The following is a 17342-nucleotide window of genomic DNA, read 5'->3' as shown; positions in this document are numbered from 1 at the left end:
AGAAAGTTTTCTAACAGACAGGGAGCAGTATGTCGTCCTGAACGGCGTGACTTCAACAGAAACAAGCATAACTTCAGGTGTGCCCCAGGGCAGCGTAATAGGTCCTCTGCTTTTTACGATTTACATAAACGATCTGGTTGATGGTATTGACAGCGGCATTAGACTGTTTGCCGATGATGCTGTAGTCTACAGGAAAGTAGTATCACACAGAAGTTGTGAGCAAATCAATGAGGATCTCTTAATATGGTTCAAATGGCTCTGAGCACTATGGGACTCAACTGCTGAGGTTATTAGTCCCCTAGAACTTAGAACTAGTTAAACCTAACTAACCTAAGGACATCACAAACATCCATGCCCGAGGCAGGATTCGAACCTGCGACCGTAGCGGCCTTGCTGTTCCAGACTGCAGCGCCTTTAACCGCACGGCCACTACGGCCGGCGATCTCTTAATATTAGTAAGTGTAACCTACTGCGTATAACAAGGCGAAAATCCCCGTTAATGTACGAGTATAACATAAATGCCGAGTCTTCGGAAGTGGTAACGTTCGTCAAGTATCTGGGTGTGACTATTCGAAATGATCTCAAATGGAATGATCAGATTACACAAGTAACGGGTAAGGCGAACTCTAGATTGCGGGTTATTGGTAGAATCCTGAGGCGATGCAGTCCTTCAACAAAGGAAATAGCTTACGATACGTTAGTTCGTCCAGTCTTGAAGTATTGTTCGTCTGTATGGCACCCTTACCAGTTGGGTCTAATTCAAAAGATTGAGAATGTCCAAAGAAGAGCGGCAAGATTCGTGACTGGTACTTTTAGCCATCGCGAGAGCGTTACAAATCTCATAGCAAGTTTGAAGTGGGACACACTTGCAGATAGACGGCGCGCTAAACAGAAGGGGCTGCTCACTAAATTCCGAAATATATTATTACCACCCACTTTCAAATCGCGCAATGATGACCATTCAAAGATAAGGGAAATAAGAGCTCGTACTGAGGCGTTCAGACAGTCGTTTTTTCCTCGCGCGATCCGCGAGTGGAACAGAGGGGAGAAATATGACTTTGGCGCGAATTGTGCCCTCCGCTACACACCGCTTGGTGGCCAGCGGAGTGTATATGTAGATGTAGATTGAGAGATGCATGAATAAAATGACGACATAGGATCCTTCTAAGATAATTTTACATATTTACCTATACTGCGACAACCTGTGAAGTAGTCCAAGGCACCTGCTGGCAGGCATCTGGCATCGAAGGGATGTCGAGGGGTTGCCTGATTGCAGGTGCTTAGGACTACTTCACAGGTTGTCTCAGTACAGGTACATTTTTAAAATTCTCTATAAAGGTGGTTGAGTGGCACCGAGGCTGTTGTCGAACTTAGAGTGGAGAGGGTGATTGGGGGGGGGGGGGGGGGTTACGGTTTAAGAAGGACCCTTTGCTGTCGTTTTACTCAATGTATCTGTCAATGGTGCTCCTCTCCCCCCCCCCCCCCCCCCCCTAGTGACCACGCATCACGCCACACGATGGCGCGAAACAAATATGGTAAAGCGGCATTATTCTACACTGCACATTCCCTGAAAATCCTTTATCCCATCCCAACGATATTTCACAATCACCTTTTCTATTGTGTTGAAATCTTATCCCTAACGCCTTCGTCGCTTATCAACTGGTTAGCAATTTTTGATCGAAAGTCCCCTAGTAATATCTTGATTATTCTATAATTAACCAGATTCAGGCACCTAAGCACGTCTCTTACACTGAAGTGGAGCGCTGGTGGTGAAAGCATCTCTGGTGCTCTGGAATGTCCTAGAAAGCCCGATGTCAGTGCGTCTTCCTACACACAAAATGAGACCGGTCTCCTCTCTCGCGAGGGCGAGTGGCAACAATGGTAGGTTTGCATATCTCTGAGTGGAGACGAATGCTGGAACTGGCTACACAGTTGTCCCTTTACACCTCAGCAACAGTTTTGAGGGGCTCCACATTGTTGATAATAAATTTGGGGCAAAATGGACTACCTCGTTTGCTGGGCAAGTGGCCGATTTTCCTGCCAAACTCAGATAAACACAGAAGAACACTCTATTAGTCAGTGGGAGCACCAAAGTCAGGTAGATAAAGAAAATACATCTACGTCTATACTCCTCAAGACACCTTACGGCAGAGGTGGAGGGTAATTCTGGGAGTGTGACGGTATGTACCACTGTGATACAGAAATGCTTTTGTGTTACTAAACGCCATTCCTTTACACAAATATAAATGTTTTCGGAACTTATTTGTTATATGCGTTCCATTTCAGTTTTGTTAGTTTCTTGTAAACGACTGGAGATAATGCTGTAACTTTCGCGAAGTATACACACTGGCAATGTCAGGGATATAATTTTACATAGGCCATGATATTGTCTCAATAGTAAAAGAGACTCTTGAAGAAGGAGCGGAGAGCACGAGCCAGTAACGAGCAGAGACAGAAAATGTACGTGATTTAGCTGCGGATGAAAGAGGACACATCAGGGTGTAGTTACTGCTCAATGGCTACGCGTGTAGCAGTGCCTTGTTGCTTTAAGATGCAAAGCAGCTTCCGCTGGCTACAGTAGAGTAAGTAAGACTGAACCATTTTAGACATTCAGTTCTGTATAAGACTTGTCAGTATCTTAGAGCTTTTTTTTTGCACAATACATTACTTGTATTAACTTTAATGATCATCATATAGTGGTCATTGACCCAAGTCGTCGTCACCATAAACATGGTCCTTATCTTCTTATCCTAATTTCCAAGAATCACCTTATGAATACAATACAGTAACAAAACAGATTATAGTTTTGGGAGACAGTACAGCTAAATTTTGTCTTAAACTGAAAGTTCCTTTCGTATGTATTAACCAAAGTCGTTGCGAACCCGCCAGGATAGCCGAGAGCGCTAACGCGCTGCTTCCTCGACTCGCGTAGGCGTGCCGGCCGCGGATCGAATCCGCCCAGCGGATTAACGACGACGGCCGGTGTGCCGGCCAGCAGGGATGTGGTTTTTAGGCGGTTTTCCACATCCTACTGGGTTAATACCGGGCTGGTCCCCACTTCCCGCCTCAGTTACACGACCCACAGACATTTGAAACACATTCACACTATTTCACGATTTACACTCGATGCAGACAGCTGGGGCACACTAATTCCGTCCTGGGGTGGGGGGGGGGTATGGGGTGGCGGCAGGAAGAGCATCCGGCCACTCCTTACAATTAACATGCCAAATCCGGTTAACCATGGCCGTCCCTGCGTAACCGCAGGACAAGGCGCAAGCGATAGAATGAAAGTCGTTACGAAATTTTTGTACTACAACTATATTAATTACCGAAACTTTTGAAAGCAATGTTTTGTAACTTTTGAAATGATTGAACCTGGCAAAAGACCGTGAATTTTAACTTATGTTCGTTTATTGTAATTACTTTAATGTGTTTTGGTAAATTTGTGTATCGGTGTCTTGGGTATCGTATTTTAGCGTTGCTTTGGTATATTATTGTTGTTTTGAAATTGTTCACATTTAATTGTTATATTTTCGGAAGTAAATTATAATTATTTGTTAGGGCCAACCAATCATAATTAGTAACAGTAAAGATACCATAAGGTTACGCTGCCTAATTATTACAGCATCACGTAATGCAATAATTCATTCAGTTTCGATTTTTTCTAGAAGTACTTAAATGAATTTTAAAGTTTCCAATACAGTCTTGGATTTGACTAATTTTGTAATCTCTAGCCTATACAAATTAGCTCCTGCGTGGTCATGAATGTTGTCGCCCATATACGTAATACTAGTTGCCACATGAGCTTAAACTGAGTCAAATCCAATTGAACTGAAGAATAAATTGCCCACTTTAGGAGTAGCTACCGTCTTTTAATTACGGCATTAAAATTTCATTAACCTGCAGTTCTTTTCATTGGAAATTAGTGGTGAGTCCCTAGGGGCCCGAACTCCTGAGGTCATCGGTCCCTAGGCTTACACACTACTAAATCTAACTTTAACTTACGCTAAGAAGAACACACAGCCACGCCCGAGGGAGGACTCGAACCTCCGACGGGTGGAGGCGCGCGGACAGTGGCAAAGCACCTCACACCGCATGGCTACCCCGCGCGGCTTCTCTTCATTGTCGACAAATTCAGGTAATATTTCAAAACTAATCTTTGTAGTTACACATATTTGCTACCAGTCGTTACCAGGGCAATGTATCCACTCGTCATAATAGCCATTAGCTGTACACTTTTCTACAACACTGGCCATTAAAATTGCTACAACAAGAAGAAATGCAGATGATAAAAGAGTATTCATTGGACAAATATATTATAGTAGAACTGACAATTCGGGTGCATAGATCCTGAGAAATCAGTACGCAGAACAACCAACTCTGGCCGTAATAACGGCCTTGATACGCCTGGGCATTGAGTCAAACAGATGGCGTGTACAAGTACAGCTGCCCATGAAGCTTTAACACGATACCACAGTTCATCAAGGGTAGTGACTGGCGTACTGTGACGAGCCAGTTGCTAGGCCACCATTGACCAGGCGTTTTCAATTGGTGAGAGATCTGGAGAATGTGCTGGCCAGGGCAGCAGTCGAACATTAACTGTATCAAATGGTTCAAATGGCTCTGAGCACTATGGGACTCAACATCTTAGGTCATAAGTCCCCTAGAACTTAGAACTACTTAAACCTAACTAACCTAAGGGCATCACACACACCGATGCCCGAGGCAGGATTCGAACCTGCGACCGAAGCAGTTCCGCGGTTCCGGACTGCAGCGCCAGAACCGCATGGCCACCGCGGCCGGCTTACCTGTATCCAGAAAGGCCTGTACAGGACCTGCAACATGCGGTCTTGCATCATCCTGCTGAAATGTAGGGTTTCGCAGGGATCGAATGAAGGGTAGAGTCACGGGTAGTAACACGTCTGAAATGTAACGTCCACTGTTCAAAGTGCCGTCAAGCGAACAAGAGATGACCGAGACGTGTAACCAATGGCACCCATACCATCACGCCGGGTGATACGCCAATATGGCGATGACGAATACACGCTTCCAATGTGCGTCCACAGCGATGTCGCCAAACACGGATGCGACCATCATGATGCTGTAAACAGAACCTGGGTTCATCCGAAAAAATGACGTTTTGCCATTCGTGCACCCAGGTTCGTCGTTGAGTACACCATCGCAGGCGCTCCTGTCTGTGATGCAGCGTCAAGGGTAGCCGCAGCCATGGTCTCCGAGCTGATAGTCCATGCTGCTGCAAACGTCGTCGAACTGTTCGTGCAGATGGTTGTTGTCTTGCAAACGTCCCCATATGTTGACACAGGTATCGAGACGTGGCTGCACGATCCGTTATAGCCATGCGGATAAGATGCCTGTCATCTCGACTGCTAACGATACGAGGCCGCTGGGATCCAGCACGGCGTTCCGTATTATCCTCCTGAACCCACCGATTCCATATTTTGCTAACAGTCATTGGATATCGACCAACGAGAGCAGCAATGTCGAGATACGATAAACCGCAATCGCGGTAGGCTACAACCCGACCTTTATCAAAGTCGGAAACGTAATGGTACGCATTTCTCCTCGTTACACGAGGCATCACAACAACGTTTCACCAGGCAACGTCGGTCAAATGCAGTTTGTGTATGAGAAATCGGTGCCGGCCGCGGTGGTCTCGCGGTTCTAGGCGCTCAATTCGGAACCGCGCGACTGCTACGGTCGCAGGTTCGAATCCTGCCTCGGGCATGGATGTGTGTGATGTCTTTAGGTTAGTTAGGTTTAAGTAGTTGTAAGTTCTAGGGGACTGATGACCACAGAAGTTAAGTCCCATAGTGCTCAGAGCCATCTGAACCATTTTTTGAGAAATCGGTTGGAAACTATCCTCATGTCAGCACGTTGTAGGTGTCGCCACCGGAGTCAACCTTGTGTGAATGCTCTGAAAAGCTAATCATTTGCATATCACAGCATCTTCTTGCTGTCGGTTAAATTTCGCGTCTGTAGCACGTCATCTTCGTGGTGTAGCAATTTTAATGGCCAGTAGTGTACATGTTTTTAATTTATTTTCTTCGGAATCGATGCCCTTCCGTTAACGTAAGTACCCATAGTCATGGCCGATTTCAGTGTATAGCGGAGGTTTTGGGAAGGAAGGTTACTATTCAAATACCTGATTAACCCTTCACTGATCCACTTGCGAATTTCCCGGATTTTCTCTTTGTGGTCATTTCACGAGACGTATTTGGAAGGAAATAATTTGTTTGTCGATTCTTTGCGGAACGAATTCTCTCGTAATTTCAGTGGTATACCTGTCTGTGGAGCACAACGCTTGTCTCGTGGCGTCTGCCACAGGAGTTTGTAGAGCCGAGTAAACAACCCCGTGTCGAAACGGGCCGCTCATTTTGGATGTCTATCTCTTCTATTAATCCAGCATGGTAATTCTCAATAAGCGGTCGAGCAAGTGTATTGTAAGCCACTTCTTTCGTGGATGAAGGTGGTGGCATCCTCGATTTTCTTAGAAGGTTTGCCGAATTGATGAAGACAGCTAGCCTCGCAACTACAGCGGAAGTAGGGCTCATTGTTCGTAGTATTGCTCTCAGAATCGACTGTAGTTCTCTGATGTGGAGCCGCGTGGAAGGTCTAAATTAGTGGCTCAGACGATTCTTGGATACGAATTTATCGATTGTAGGATGGAGAATTTTGGGATCCTTCCACAAGAGGGAGAGGCTACTCAGTTAGCACATGTCACGAGCGCAAATTTTTTTTCGGATTGTTGGAACCTTCCCACAACGCAAATGTTGAATTACCTTTGTAATCGGAGAAAGATCATTCACGTTACTCTCGGAGAAGATCTTGCTACCTTCAGAACAGTAAGAGAAAATTCTAATGTGATATTACTAAACTGCAAGAGTGTCCATGGATAAAGTAAAAAGTTCCGGTTCTGGCCCTAGACGTGCCAGTTCGGTCCGACCGACCGCTGTGTCATCCTCTGCGATGACGTCACTGGATGTAGTACAGAGGGGCATGTGGTCAGCACTCCGCTCTCTGTCGTTCTGTTTTTTGACTGGAAACAGCACTCTGCCCCTATGCTGGTCTCAAGGGGCTGAGTGCACACCAGGGAAAAATCCCTGGCAGTGCCGGGTGTCTAACCCGAGTCCTCCACAAGGTAGTCAGCCGCGCTGGCCCCTCAGCTACGCACGCGCACAGCGTCCAGCGACACTGAGCCTAAATTCACAATTTACAGCAAGGATGTATGGGTGTGTATTTATTGCCGTATAGAATTCGATAATATCTAGTGAGGTTATTACAGAATCCAAATGTGAAATAATCTGGTTGAAAGTAAGCATCAAAATGCGTGAATAATCGTAATCGCTTGCTTTTAGCGACTGCATGCCTCAGCATCTCTAGTGGCAGAGGGCTTCAGAAAAAAATTTGGAGAATATTGCCAGTAAGTTTCCTGATCATGCAACTATAATAGGTGGGGACTTCAGTTTACCAGCTGTAGAAGAGGGAGTCATCTGAGTAAAACTGGCGCCAATGTTTCGAATGCCTTATCTGAAAATTACTTCGACCAGACGCTTAACGAACCGACTCGTGAGGGCAACGTCTCAAACCTGCTAGTAACTAGTAGCCCTGAAATTTTTAATTCAGTTAACGCTGTGGGGGTCTCAGTGTCCATTAGGCTGTTGCAGCATAAATGACTGCAGATATTACAAGGAACATTAAAGGAAGTAGAAAAATAATTTTGTTTAGGAGAAGTGACAGTAAACAAATTGTACAATATCTGAGTAGCTAGCATGAAATACTCGGTTCTGAGGACGAACATGTGCAGCACAAATGGATAAAATTCATTAGCGTTTTACAATGCATCTGAGTGCAGCACATACGACCAAGGTTCCGAGGGATGTGATATGTTCACTGTGGTTCAGTAGCTCCGTTAGAAAGTAGACGTTTAACCGAAATGAAAGTCTTGTTGCCAAATAAAAGTTGATAGGAGCCAAAAAGGGCGTAAGGGAAGCAATGTGAGAAGCATTCGAAGAAATCAAAAGTAAAATTTTGCCAGCTGACCTGAGCAAAAAGCAATTTTGGTCCTATGGATCGAAATAGTCTGTTCAAATGCGCAGTTACAATATCGGCACCGAAATGGAGGACGGCAGAGAGATGACGAAATATTGAATTAAGCCTTCCGAAACTGATTCACCATGCAAGGTCGTAATAAGGTTCCTCCTTTAAATCATTTCATGATCGCCGAAATGGCGAACCGAGATAGGAGAGAAGTAGAAAATCAACAAAAACCGATCAACAATACAAGGTGCGGCGCTTAAATCCGGCCAAATGAAGCAAATTTTTTAAAACAAAATACAAATGAAAATGAAAATTCTTTTACATATAAGTAGTGGTATCTCAACAGCAACATTACTCGATGTAATCCCTTTAGCCGCAATGAGCGCTTCCAAACTTGTCATGAAGCGATCGCATGCTCTCTTTAAAACAGCGCTGTCCATGTTCGCGAATGCTGCTTCGCCAGCGATTCGTAGAGACACGACATTATGGTGCCTCGTCTTATTGGCAACTCTTTCGACTACGCTCCAAACATAATAGTCAGAGGAGGGGGGTTCAAATCTGGGCTATTCGGTGGCCAAACTCCTTTGACCAAAACATGTCAACGTCATCCGACAGCCAGTTTTGGACTGATTGGCTCGTATGAGCCAGTGCACCATCATGTTCAAAGACATATTGTCTCCCCGAGGCCACAATTACGGTTTCACGATGTTCGCCAAAACTTCCAAATAAACTTCTTTTGTGACAGTTTGTCACTTTTCAAAGAAATGTGGCGGCATGATACCACCTTCACTGGACACAACACCTAGGACGTGAACCACAGACTTCTGCGAAGCATTATCCTTGGCCACAGTCTCGTAAACAGTTGATCTCGGTTACCGGAAGAATTGAACTATTCCAGTGTACTCCGCACTTGTCTATAACATCAAAAATGACTCTGGGCACTATGGGACTTAATCTGAGGTCATCAGTCCCCTAGAACTTAGAACTACTTAAACCTAACTAACCTAAGGACATCACACACATCCATGCCCGAGGCAGGATTCGAACCTGCTACCGTAGCAGTTCCACACTGAAGCGCCTAGAACCGCTCGGCTACCATGGCCGGCCCATAACATCTATCCCATTTTGAGGTTCTTACTGTTTGCTAGATGCCTATGGCTTTTACGAACGCCAATCGCAGCCTCTGGCGGAACTGCGATATGGCGAGAAATTCGAATTGAAATTTGTCCAGATTTCGCGCCGCACCCTGTATAAAGACACACGGATCGGATGAGATTATACGAAACGACCCGCTCTCCCAGCACCAGTTTATCGTAGGTCGCTGAAGTGACGAAGGGAAGCGGCTGGAAAAAAGCCGACGTTATTTCGTTTTTCAAGAAGGGTTGTTGGACAGTTGATTGCAATTATAGGCCTATATCGCTGACGTTAATCTGTTCTAGAATTATGAAAAATATTTTATGTTACGCATTCTGACATTATTGGAGAACGAAAATAAACTCTATGAAAATCAGCATTCCGTAAATAGAGGTTTTGCGAAACTCGGCTCGTTATGTTTTCCCATGAAATTCTGAGCACCGTAAACAAAAGCGCCCAGTTGATACCGTGTTACATGACCTCTGGCAGGCATTCCATACAGTTCCGTAATGTCGTTTGGTGAACAAAATTCGAGCTTACTGGAAGTCGGACTAGATTTGTGACTTGGTTCAGGATTTCCTTGCACACTGAAATCAACATGTCGTTTTCTTGACAGGAAAAAACTGATAGGGATAAAGGTAATTTCGAGAGTATCTCAAGAAACTGCTATAAGGCCGCTACTGTTTACAGCATACATAAATGATCTAGTGGACGATGTCGAAACATAAAAGAATAAAAAATCGTGAGAAACATAGGGTATCAAATACAGAACTCAGAAGGAATGAGGGACTTTTGCTCAGACTCTTCCTTCTTCATCTGTTAAACACCTGTTGCCTTACAATTAGGTTCCCGCTACATGATCAATGGCAACTGTTTCTTCCATATTTATGAAAGGGGATAGAAATAAACCCAAAAATAACAGAGGTATAAGTATATTAAATTCAACTATATATTAAATAACTGATTAAAAGCCAATGGTAGAGTAACTCATGTAAGAAGAACAGCATGGTTTTCGAAAAGGGAGAGTTTGTATTGACAACGTACTCGTATTTACAATGAAACAGCTAATAGAGAAAAGAAGGAAATGCAGTTTACCCCCCTGAATGACGTTTGTAGATCTAGAGAAGGCCTTCGATAAGACAGACAGGCAAGAACTATGGAATATAACCGCTAAACGGGGCTACCTTCAACACATAAAATGTGTATAAAAAGTTTATACACTGGCATCTGCTTCAGACTCAGTTACATTTGCACATACACAGAAGTGCTTTCATCTGAAATGGCAAACGGTCTTGAAAACAGCTCGAAAACTGATGTAAGGCTGACAGTGTCCTCAAAACTTATGGAAAAATTATTCTTTCAAGACCACAATGAATTCTTCAGTCCTCGCGTTTTCTTTAACACCAGTGAGCTTAAGGAACTGGATTTGTCCCTTCTACAATGCAATTTCCTTTTTAAATGCGCTCCATAAAATCAACTTGCAATGCCAAACGCTGGACAGTGTGAAGTCAATTCCACTTAAAATGTGAGGTCTGCAATTGATTCCCGATGTTCTAATTATGTTCGGCACTCCTTTTTTCTTCATAAATTTGACAGTGTCGGATTTAAATCGAAAAATTGTTCCAGGCATGCCCCCTGAGCTAACCAACATACTTTGCAATATGAAGTCTCCATACTCGTCGTTCTGTTCGATCGAAAACTGTTGCAGCTGACAGTGAAATAATGCATGCAAATTCAGAAAATTTGCTATTCCTATCAGCAATTTCTTCATGTGTTCCACGCCTGCAGGTTACCGCAAAGTGCTGCTTGATGTGCAGAACAATGAATCCCATCTGATGATAGTTGTAATTTTTTGCTCTTTTATTGCCATCTAAATGTTTAAATTCTCTCTGCATGATACCGTAATGTCATTTCATAGAAAATAAGCACTTCCCGTCACTTATGTGAACTGAGAATTCTCATTCCTGTCTCCTGTTATTCCCATTCATTTTAAAGGATTCTGATGACAGAACGGTACAGTGCCACTTTTTGTGCAAAGAGCCACTGGACCTGTGAACGTCTTTCATAACACGAACGAATATCAAAGGATAAACAGCTCTGATAGCACTGTTCTGCTAAACTGACGAGAGTTGTGCCGACAGAAAACGTCACACCGCAATACCGAATGAAATGTTGCGCTGTACCGTACACTTCTGAGAACCTCGGACTGCACACCGCCCGCACATATGGTTCACGTGTGGCTTGGCACCTTAGTGTGGGCCAGATTGGACTACAAACTAGATGTGTGCCGTGTGACTAACGGTTCACGCATTAGTGGAATTGCTTGCTTGTGGAATATCGTCTCAGTTATGTGACCGCATTCGTGTTTTTCTGTCAGAGAGATCAGAGTTCGTAATAACTGACGGGAAGTCATTGAGCAAACCAGAAGTGATTTCTGGCTTTCCCCAAGGTGGTGTTATAGGTCCTTTGCTGCTCCTTTACGTACATAAACGATTTAGGAGACAATCTGAGCAGCCGTCTTAGGTTGTTTGCAGATGAAGCTGTCGTTTATAAACTAGTAAAGTCATCAGAAGATGAAAACAAATTAAATTGCAAAACGATTTGGAAAAGATATCTGTAGGGTGAAAAAATTGGCAATTGACCCTACATAACGAAAAGTGTGTGGTCATCCACACGAGTGCTAAAAGGAATCCGCTAAACTTCGGTTACACGATAAATCAGCAAATCTAAAGGCCGTAAATTCAACTAAATATCTAGGAATTACACTAACGAACAACTTAAGTTGGAGGGAACACATAGAAAATATTGTGGGGAAGACTAAACAAAGACTGCGCTTCATTGGAAGGACACTTAGAAAATGTAACAGATCTACTAAAGAGATTGCCTACACTACGCTTGTCCGTCCTCTTTTGGAATACTGCTGCGCGGTGTGGGATCCTTACCATCCAGGACTGACGGAGTACACCAAGAAAGTTCAAAGAAAGGATCACGTTTTGTATTATCGCGAAATAGGGGGAGAGTGTCACTGAAATGATACAGGATTTGGGGTGGGCATAATTAAAACAAAGGCGTTTTTCGTTGCGGCAGAATCTTCTCACAAAATTTGAATCACTAATTTTCTTCTCCGAATGTGAAAATATTTTGTTGGCGCCGACCTAGAAAGGCAGAAACGATCATCATAATAAAATAAGAGAAATCAGATCTCACAATGAAAGATAAAGCTGTTCGTTTTTTCCGCGCGCTGTACGAGACAGGAATAATAGAGAATTATTGTGAGGGTGGTTCGATGAACCCTCTGCCAGGAACTTAAATGTGATTTGCGAAGTATCCGTGTAGATGTATATGTAGAAACATTCGTGAACTTATCACAAAAACGATTTGGATTGCTGTTACCGTTCTTATAATCATGATCTCGCCAGACAAAAAATTAGTCACCCCAGTGCAGATGCGCAGATGAATCGTTGAGCTCATACAGATGGTGCACATATCGAGTCACGTGCTCAAGTGAGCATAAGGCTGTAGCGATCAGTGAGACATTTGTTGTAAGGGCGTCAGAGAGTGGCGCAAAGGGGCAATTGTGTTTGGCTGTGCCCGTGGCCACAAGTTGTGTGAAGTTGCTGGATAGGTTGATGTTCCGCCATGAACTGTTGAACGTGTTCGCAAGCATTGGTGGAACACACGTGGCATTGAAACACGACGTCAGAATTGTGGTCGGGAAAACATCCTGACTGGGAGGGACTGGAGAGGTGTTTCTCGATCTATTAATCAAAATCGCTACCAAACCTGACAGGAATTGCTGCAGGCAGTGAACGAAGGTCCATAACAACCTGTCAGGGAGAGAAAATTGCGATGGGAATTGCATGCGATGAACGTTTGGAATCGGTCCGCTCGCAAAAGGCCATTACTCATACAGGCACATAAAGGTGACGACAACGAAGTTCATCGCACTAGGAGAATAAGTGACTGATTTCCTGAACACTCCTCCATCCTGGTGCATCTCAGTCTCACCACTTGTTCCCAGCTGCACCAACGCAGTACAACTTCTGTGTGGAATAAATCCATGAAATTCTATTCAGCACTAGATAATTTCAGATTGCATTATCCATGTTTTGAGCCATGGTAAATAGATTAAACAGATAAACCTTAGTCTCTGCCAACCAAACGCCACCCAGTGGAATGCTAATTATTTGTTGCTTCTATCTGTGTGACTTATTTGTCACCTCGATTAACTTGTATTGTTTGTCGTATTTTATGATCAATAAACTGTTGCCATTTTTATAGAAGATTAATCCCATGTTGATATATTAATCATTCGTATATAATTGACGACGATAATGACACGGTCACCATTTCATTAAATTATTTCAGTACTTAAGTTTAATTTAAGATTCATATAAAAGTGATAACCTCCAACGCAGAGTAGTAACAAAACCAGTGTCAGGGGGCAGAATAAATTTAGCAGCCACATGGCTGGGTGGACAACTGAAAGGCTTAGAAGTTAAAGTGACTGGTGTCAGGGTGTAAACTTACAATAGCCTGTATCATTTCAAATCAAGCCGAGAGATCGGAGTTGTCTTAAAACCTTAAAAGTCCTTAGCGTCATCGTTCTGGCCGAATTGAGCAGAGCATTGTGGTGCTTCGTGACAGTGTGGTTGGTTTAAGTTAGTTTAAATAGTGTGTATGTCTAGGGACTGATGACCTTAGCAGCTTGGTCCCTTAGAAATTCACACACATTTGAACATTTGAACCGTTCCCAACAGTTGGGCTTAAGCCGTTCTTCAGTGTGGAGAATTCTCCGGCATGATCTCCATTACCACCCCTATAAAATTCAGTTGACACACCAGCTGAAAGAGGTGGATCACAAGCAGAGACAACTATTTGTTGACTGGCTTCTGAGAGGACGCCAGAGGACGACAGCTTCGAAGAAAAATCATCTTCAGTGAAGCAGGGTATTTCCACACAAACAGTTTTGTGGATAAACAGAACTGCCGTACCTCTGGGTCAGAAAATCCTTGCACGATCAAGGAAAGGGAAACGCATCCACAACGAGTGACAGTTTGGTGCGGATTTTGGTCAGACGGCGTCATCGGGCCTTATTTTTTTTTTAAGATGAGGCAGGACAAGCTGTGACAAACAATGGAGACGGATACCCTACGATGACAATGGGGTTTTTGTGTTCTTATTTTGATGGAATGGACACTGAAGAGCTGCGGTTTCAGCAGGATGGGGCCACCTGCCGTACTTCCTGCAAAAGAATTGACTTACTCAATGAGCGATTACCCGATCGCCTCATTTCGCGCAATGCTGATCATCAATGGTCACCAAGGTCATGGGAGTTAACTCTTTGTGACTTTTTTTCTTTGGAGTCATCTTAAGTCAATGGCGTATGCCAAGAAACTCCGAAACATCCATGACTTGAAGAAGAAAATTTGACGAGTTGTCAGCGAAATGGATGTGGAAACTTGCTGTGTAGTTAATTTCATGGACGGAGTTCTTGCTTGCCAGCGCAGAAGAGATCATATGCCTCGCATTTTGCAGACGTGAAATGGGAAGGTTAGATGAACGTGTTTATGTGTTTTGTTGGTGTATTTTGTAAAAATAAACTTCTTACTTTGATATATCAAAACTGGCACTCTTTTTGAACCACCCTGTACATCACATACTGCATTTGTTAATTTTTTTGTTGCAATTTCATTAACACCTGCCATACTAAATTCATGTCGGAGGTCGTTAAACACACAAATGGGGCTATATTTCACACTGTTATTGTTCAAATTAAAATCATAAAATTATTTGTAACAAAAGAAAAAGTTTAATGTAACGTAACGTGTAGTACAAAATGAAACGAAATGAAATTTGTGTAAACCTACCAACACATAAAGAGAGGAAAGTAATTCGCATCTATGAACGTCCGTTCTATTTTTATACAACACTCGTGCAAGGCTCGTGGGTATATCGGAAAGATTTCGTGTTGCCATTCTCTTGTCGTGGACCCTAACGTAAGTCTAATCCACTCGGTACCATCCAGCTGTTACGCGTCTCTTCACCACTCGATTCTTCGCGCGGTTTGCAGCTATTATAATTCTAATGATAAAATTCAACACGCTATTAATAATGACACTGTTTGCAAACAACAATATATGTACATATAACATTTAATATTAGTTAACATTTATCACTGGCAAAAGGACGTCCAAGGAAGTTACGAAACATTATTTTCGAAACTCTGTGTGCAGTCGTGTCCACTGAGGCACTTCTGCGTCTCTTTGATGACTATGCAAAGTTTCTGAAAAAACTTGCTCCCTAACATTTACCACAAATGGAGAACGTATTTCTACATATTCGGGAGTCCTGACGCGTCCACAGTCAGACATTTCTGAGCACCGTTTCCCAATTTTAATCATGTACTACACGGCACTGTACCGCCAAGGAGGTATCTTCAATGCCGTGCAATGGTGTTGTTGTTGCTGTGGTCTTCAGTCCCGAGACTGGTTTGATGCAGCTCTCCATGCTACTCTATCCTGTGCAAGCTTCCTCATCTCCCAGTACCTACTACAACCAACATCCTTCTGAATCTGTTTAGTGTACTCATCTCTTGGTCTCCCTCTACGATTTTTACTCTCCACGCTGCCCTCCAATACTAAATTGGTGATCCCTTGATGCCTCAGAAAATGCCCTACCAACCGATCCCCTCTTCTAGTCAAGTTGTGCCACAAATTTCTCTTCTCTCCAATTCTATTCAGTAGCTCCTCATTAGTTATGTGATCTACCCATCTAATCTTCAGCATTCTTTTGTAGCACCACATTTCGAAAGCTTCTATTCTCTTCTTGTCTAAACTATTTATCGTCCGCGTTTCACTTCCACACATGGCAACACTCCAAACAAATACTATCAGGAACGACTTCCTGACACTTAAATCTATACTCGACGTTAACAAATTTCTCTTCTTCAGAAACGCTTTCCTTGCCATTGCCAGTCTACATTTTATATCCTCTCTACTTCGACCATCATCAGTTATTTTGCTCCCCAAATAGCAAAACTCATTTACTACTTTAAGCGTCTCCTTTCCTAATCTAATTCCCCCAGCAACACCCGATTTAATTCGACTACATTCCATTATCCTCGTTTTGCTTTTGTTGATGTTCATCTTATATCCTCCTTTCAAGACACTATCCATTCCGTTTAACTGCTCTTCCAAGTCCTTTGCTGTCTCTGACCGAATTACAATGTCATCGGCGAACCTCAAAGTTTTTATTTCTTCTCCATGGATTTTAATACCTACTCCGAATTTTTCTTTTGTTTCCTTTGCCGGCCTAAGTGGCCGTGCGGTTAAAGGCGCTGCAGTCTGGAACCGCAAGACCGCTACGGTCGCAGGTTCGAATCCTGCCTCGGGCATGGATATTTGTGATGTCCTTAGGTTAGTTAGGTTTAACTAGTTCTAAGTTCTAGGGGACTAATGACCTCAGCAGTTGAGTCCCATAGTGCTCAGAGCCATTTGAACCATTTTTTTGTTTCCTTTACTGCTTGCTCAATATACAGATTGAATAGCGTCGGGGATAGGCTACAACCCTGTCTTACTCCCTTCCCAACCACTCCCTTTCATGCCCCTCGACTCTTATAACTGCCATCTGGTTTCTGTACAAATTGTAAATAGCCTTTCGCTCATTGTATTTTACCCCTGCCATCTTTAGAATGTGAAAGAGAGTATTCCAGTCAACATTGTCAAAAGCTTTTTCTAAGTCTACAAATGCTAGAAACGTAGGTTTGCCTTTCCTTAATCTATTTTCTAAGATAAGTCGTAGGGTCAGTATTGCCGCACGTGTTCCAATATTTCTACGGAATCCAAACTGATCTTCCCCGAGGTCGGCTTCTACCAGTTTTTCCATTCATCTGTAAAGCATTCGTGTTAGTATTTTGCAGCCGTGACTTATTAAACTTATGAAACGTCCCCTTAGAAAAATTATACATGACTGTGTTTAAACTGATACACAATATTTTTAGCGCAACGCAATCTGACTTTCAAAAATCCCTACAAAAGAATGGCCCTGACTAACATTAACCTATACGTTTCACAAATCACTTACCTCACAAAAATCTTCGTTACACGAACTACTGCAATACAGCGAGCGCCACTACTGCCAGCTAAATA

The sequence above is a fragment of the Schistocerca nitens genome, chromosome 1 (genome assembly GCF_023898315.1).
Source record: "Schistocerca nitens isolate TAMUIC-IGC-003100 chromosome 1, iqSchNite1.1, whole genome shotgun sequence".
Taxonomy (NCBI): Eukaryota; Metazoa; Arthropoda; class Insecta; order Orthoptera; family Acrididae; genus Schistocerca; species Schistocerca nitens.
The sequence above is the reverse complement of the archived record's forward strand: the minus strand, read 5'-3'. Positions refer to the sequence as shown.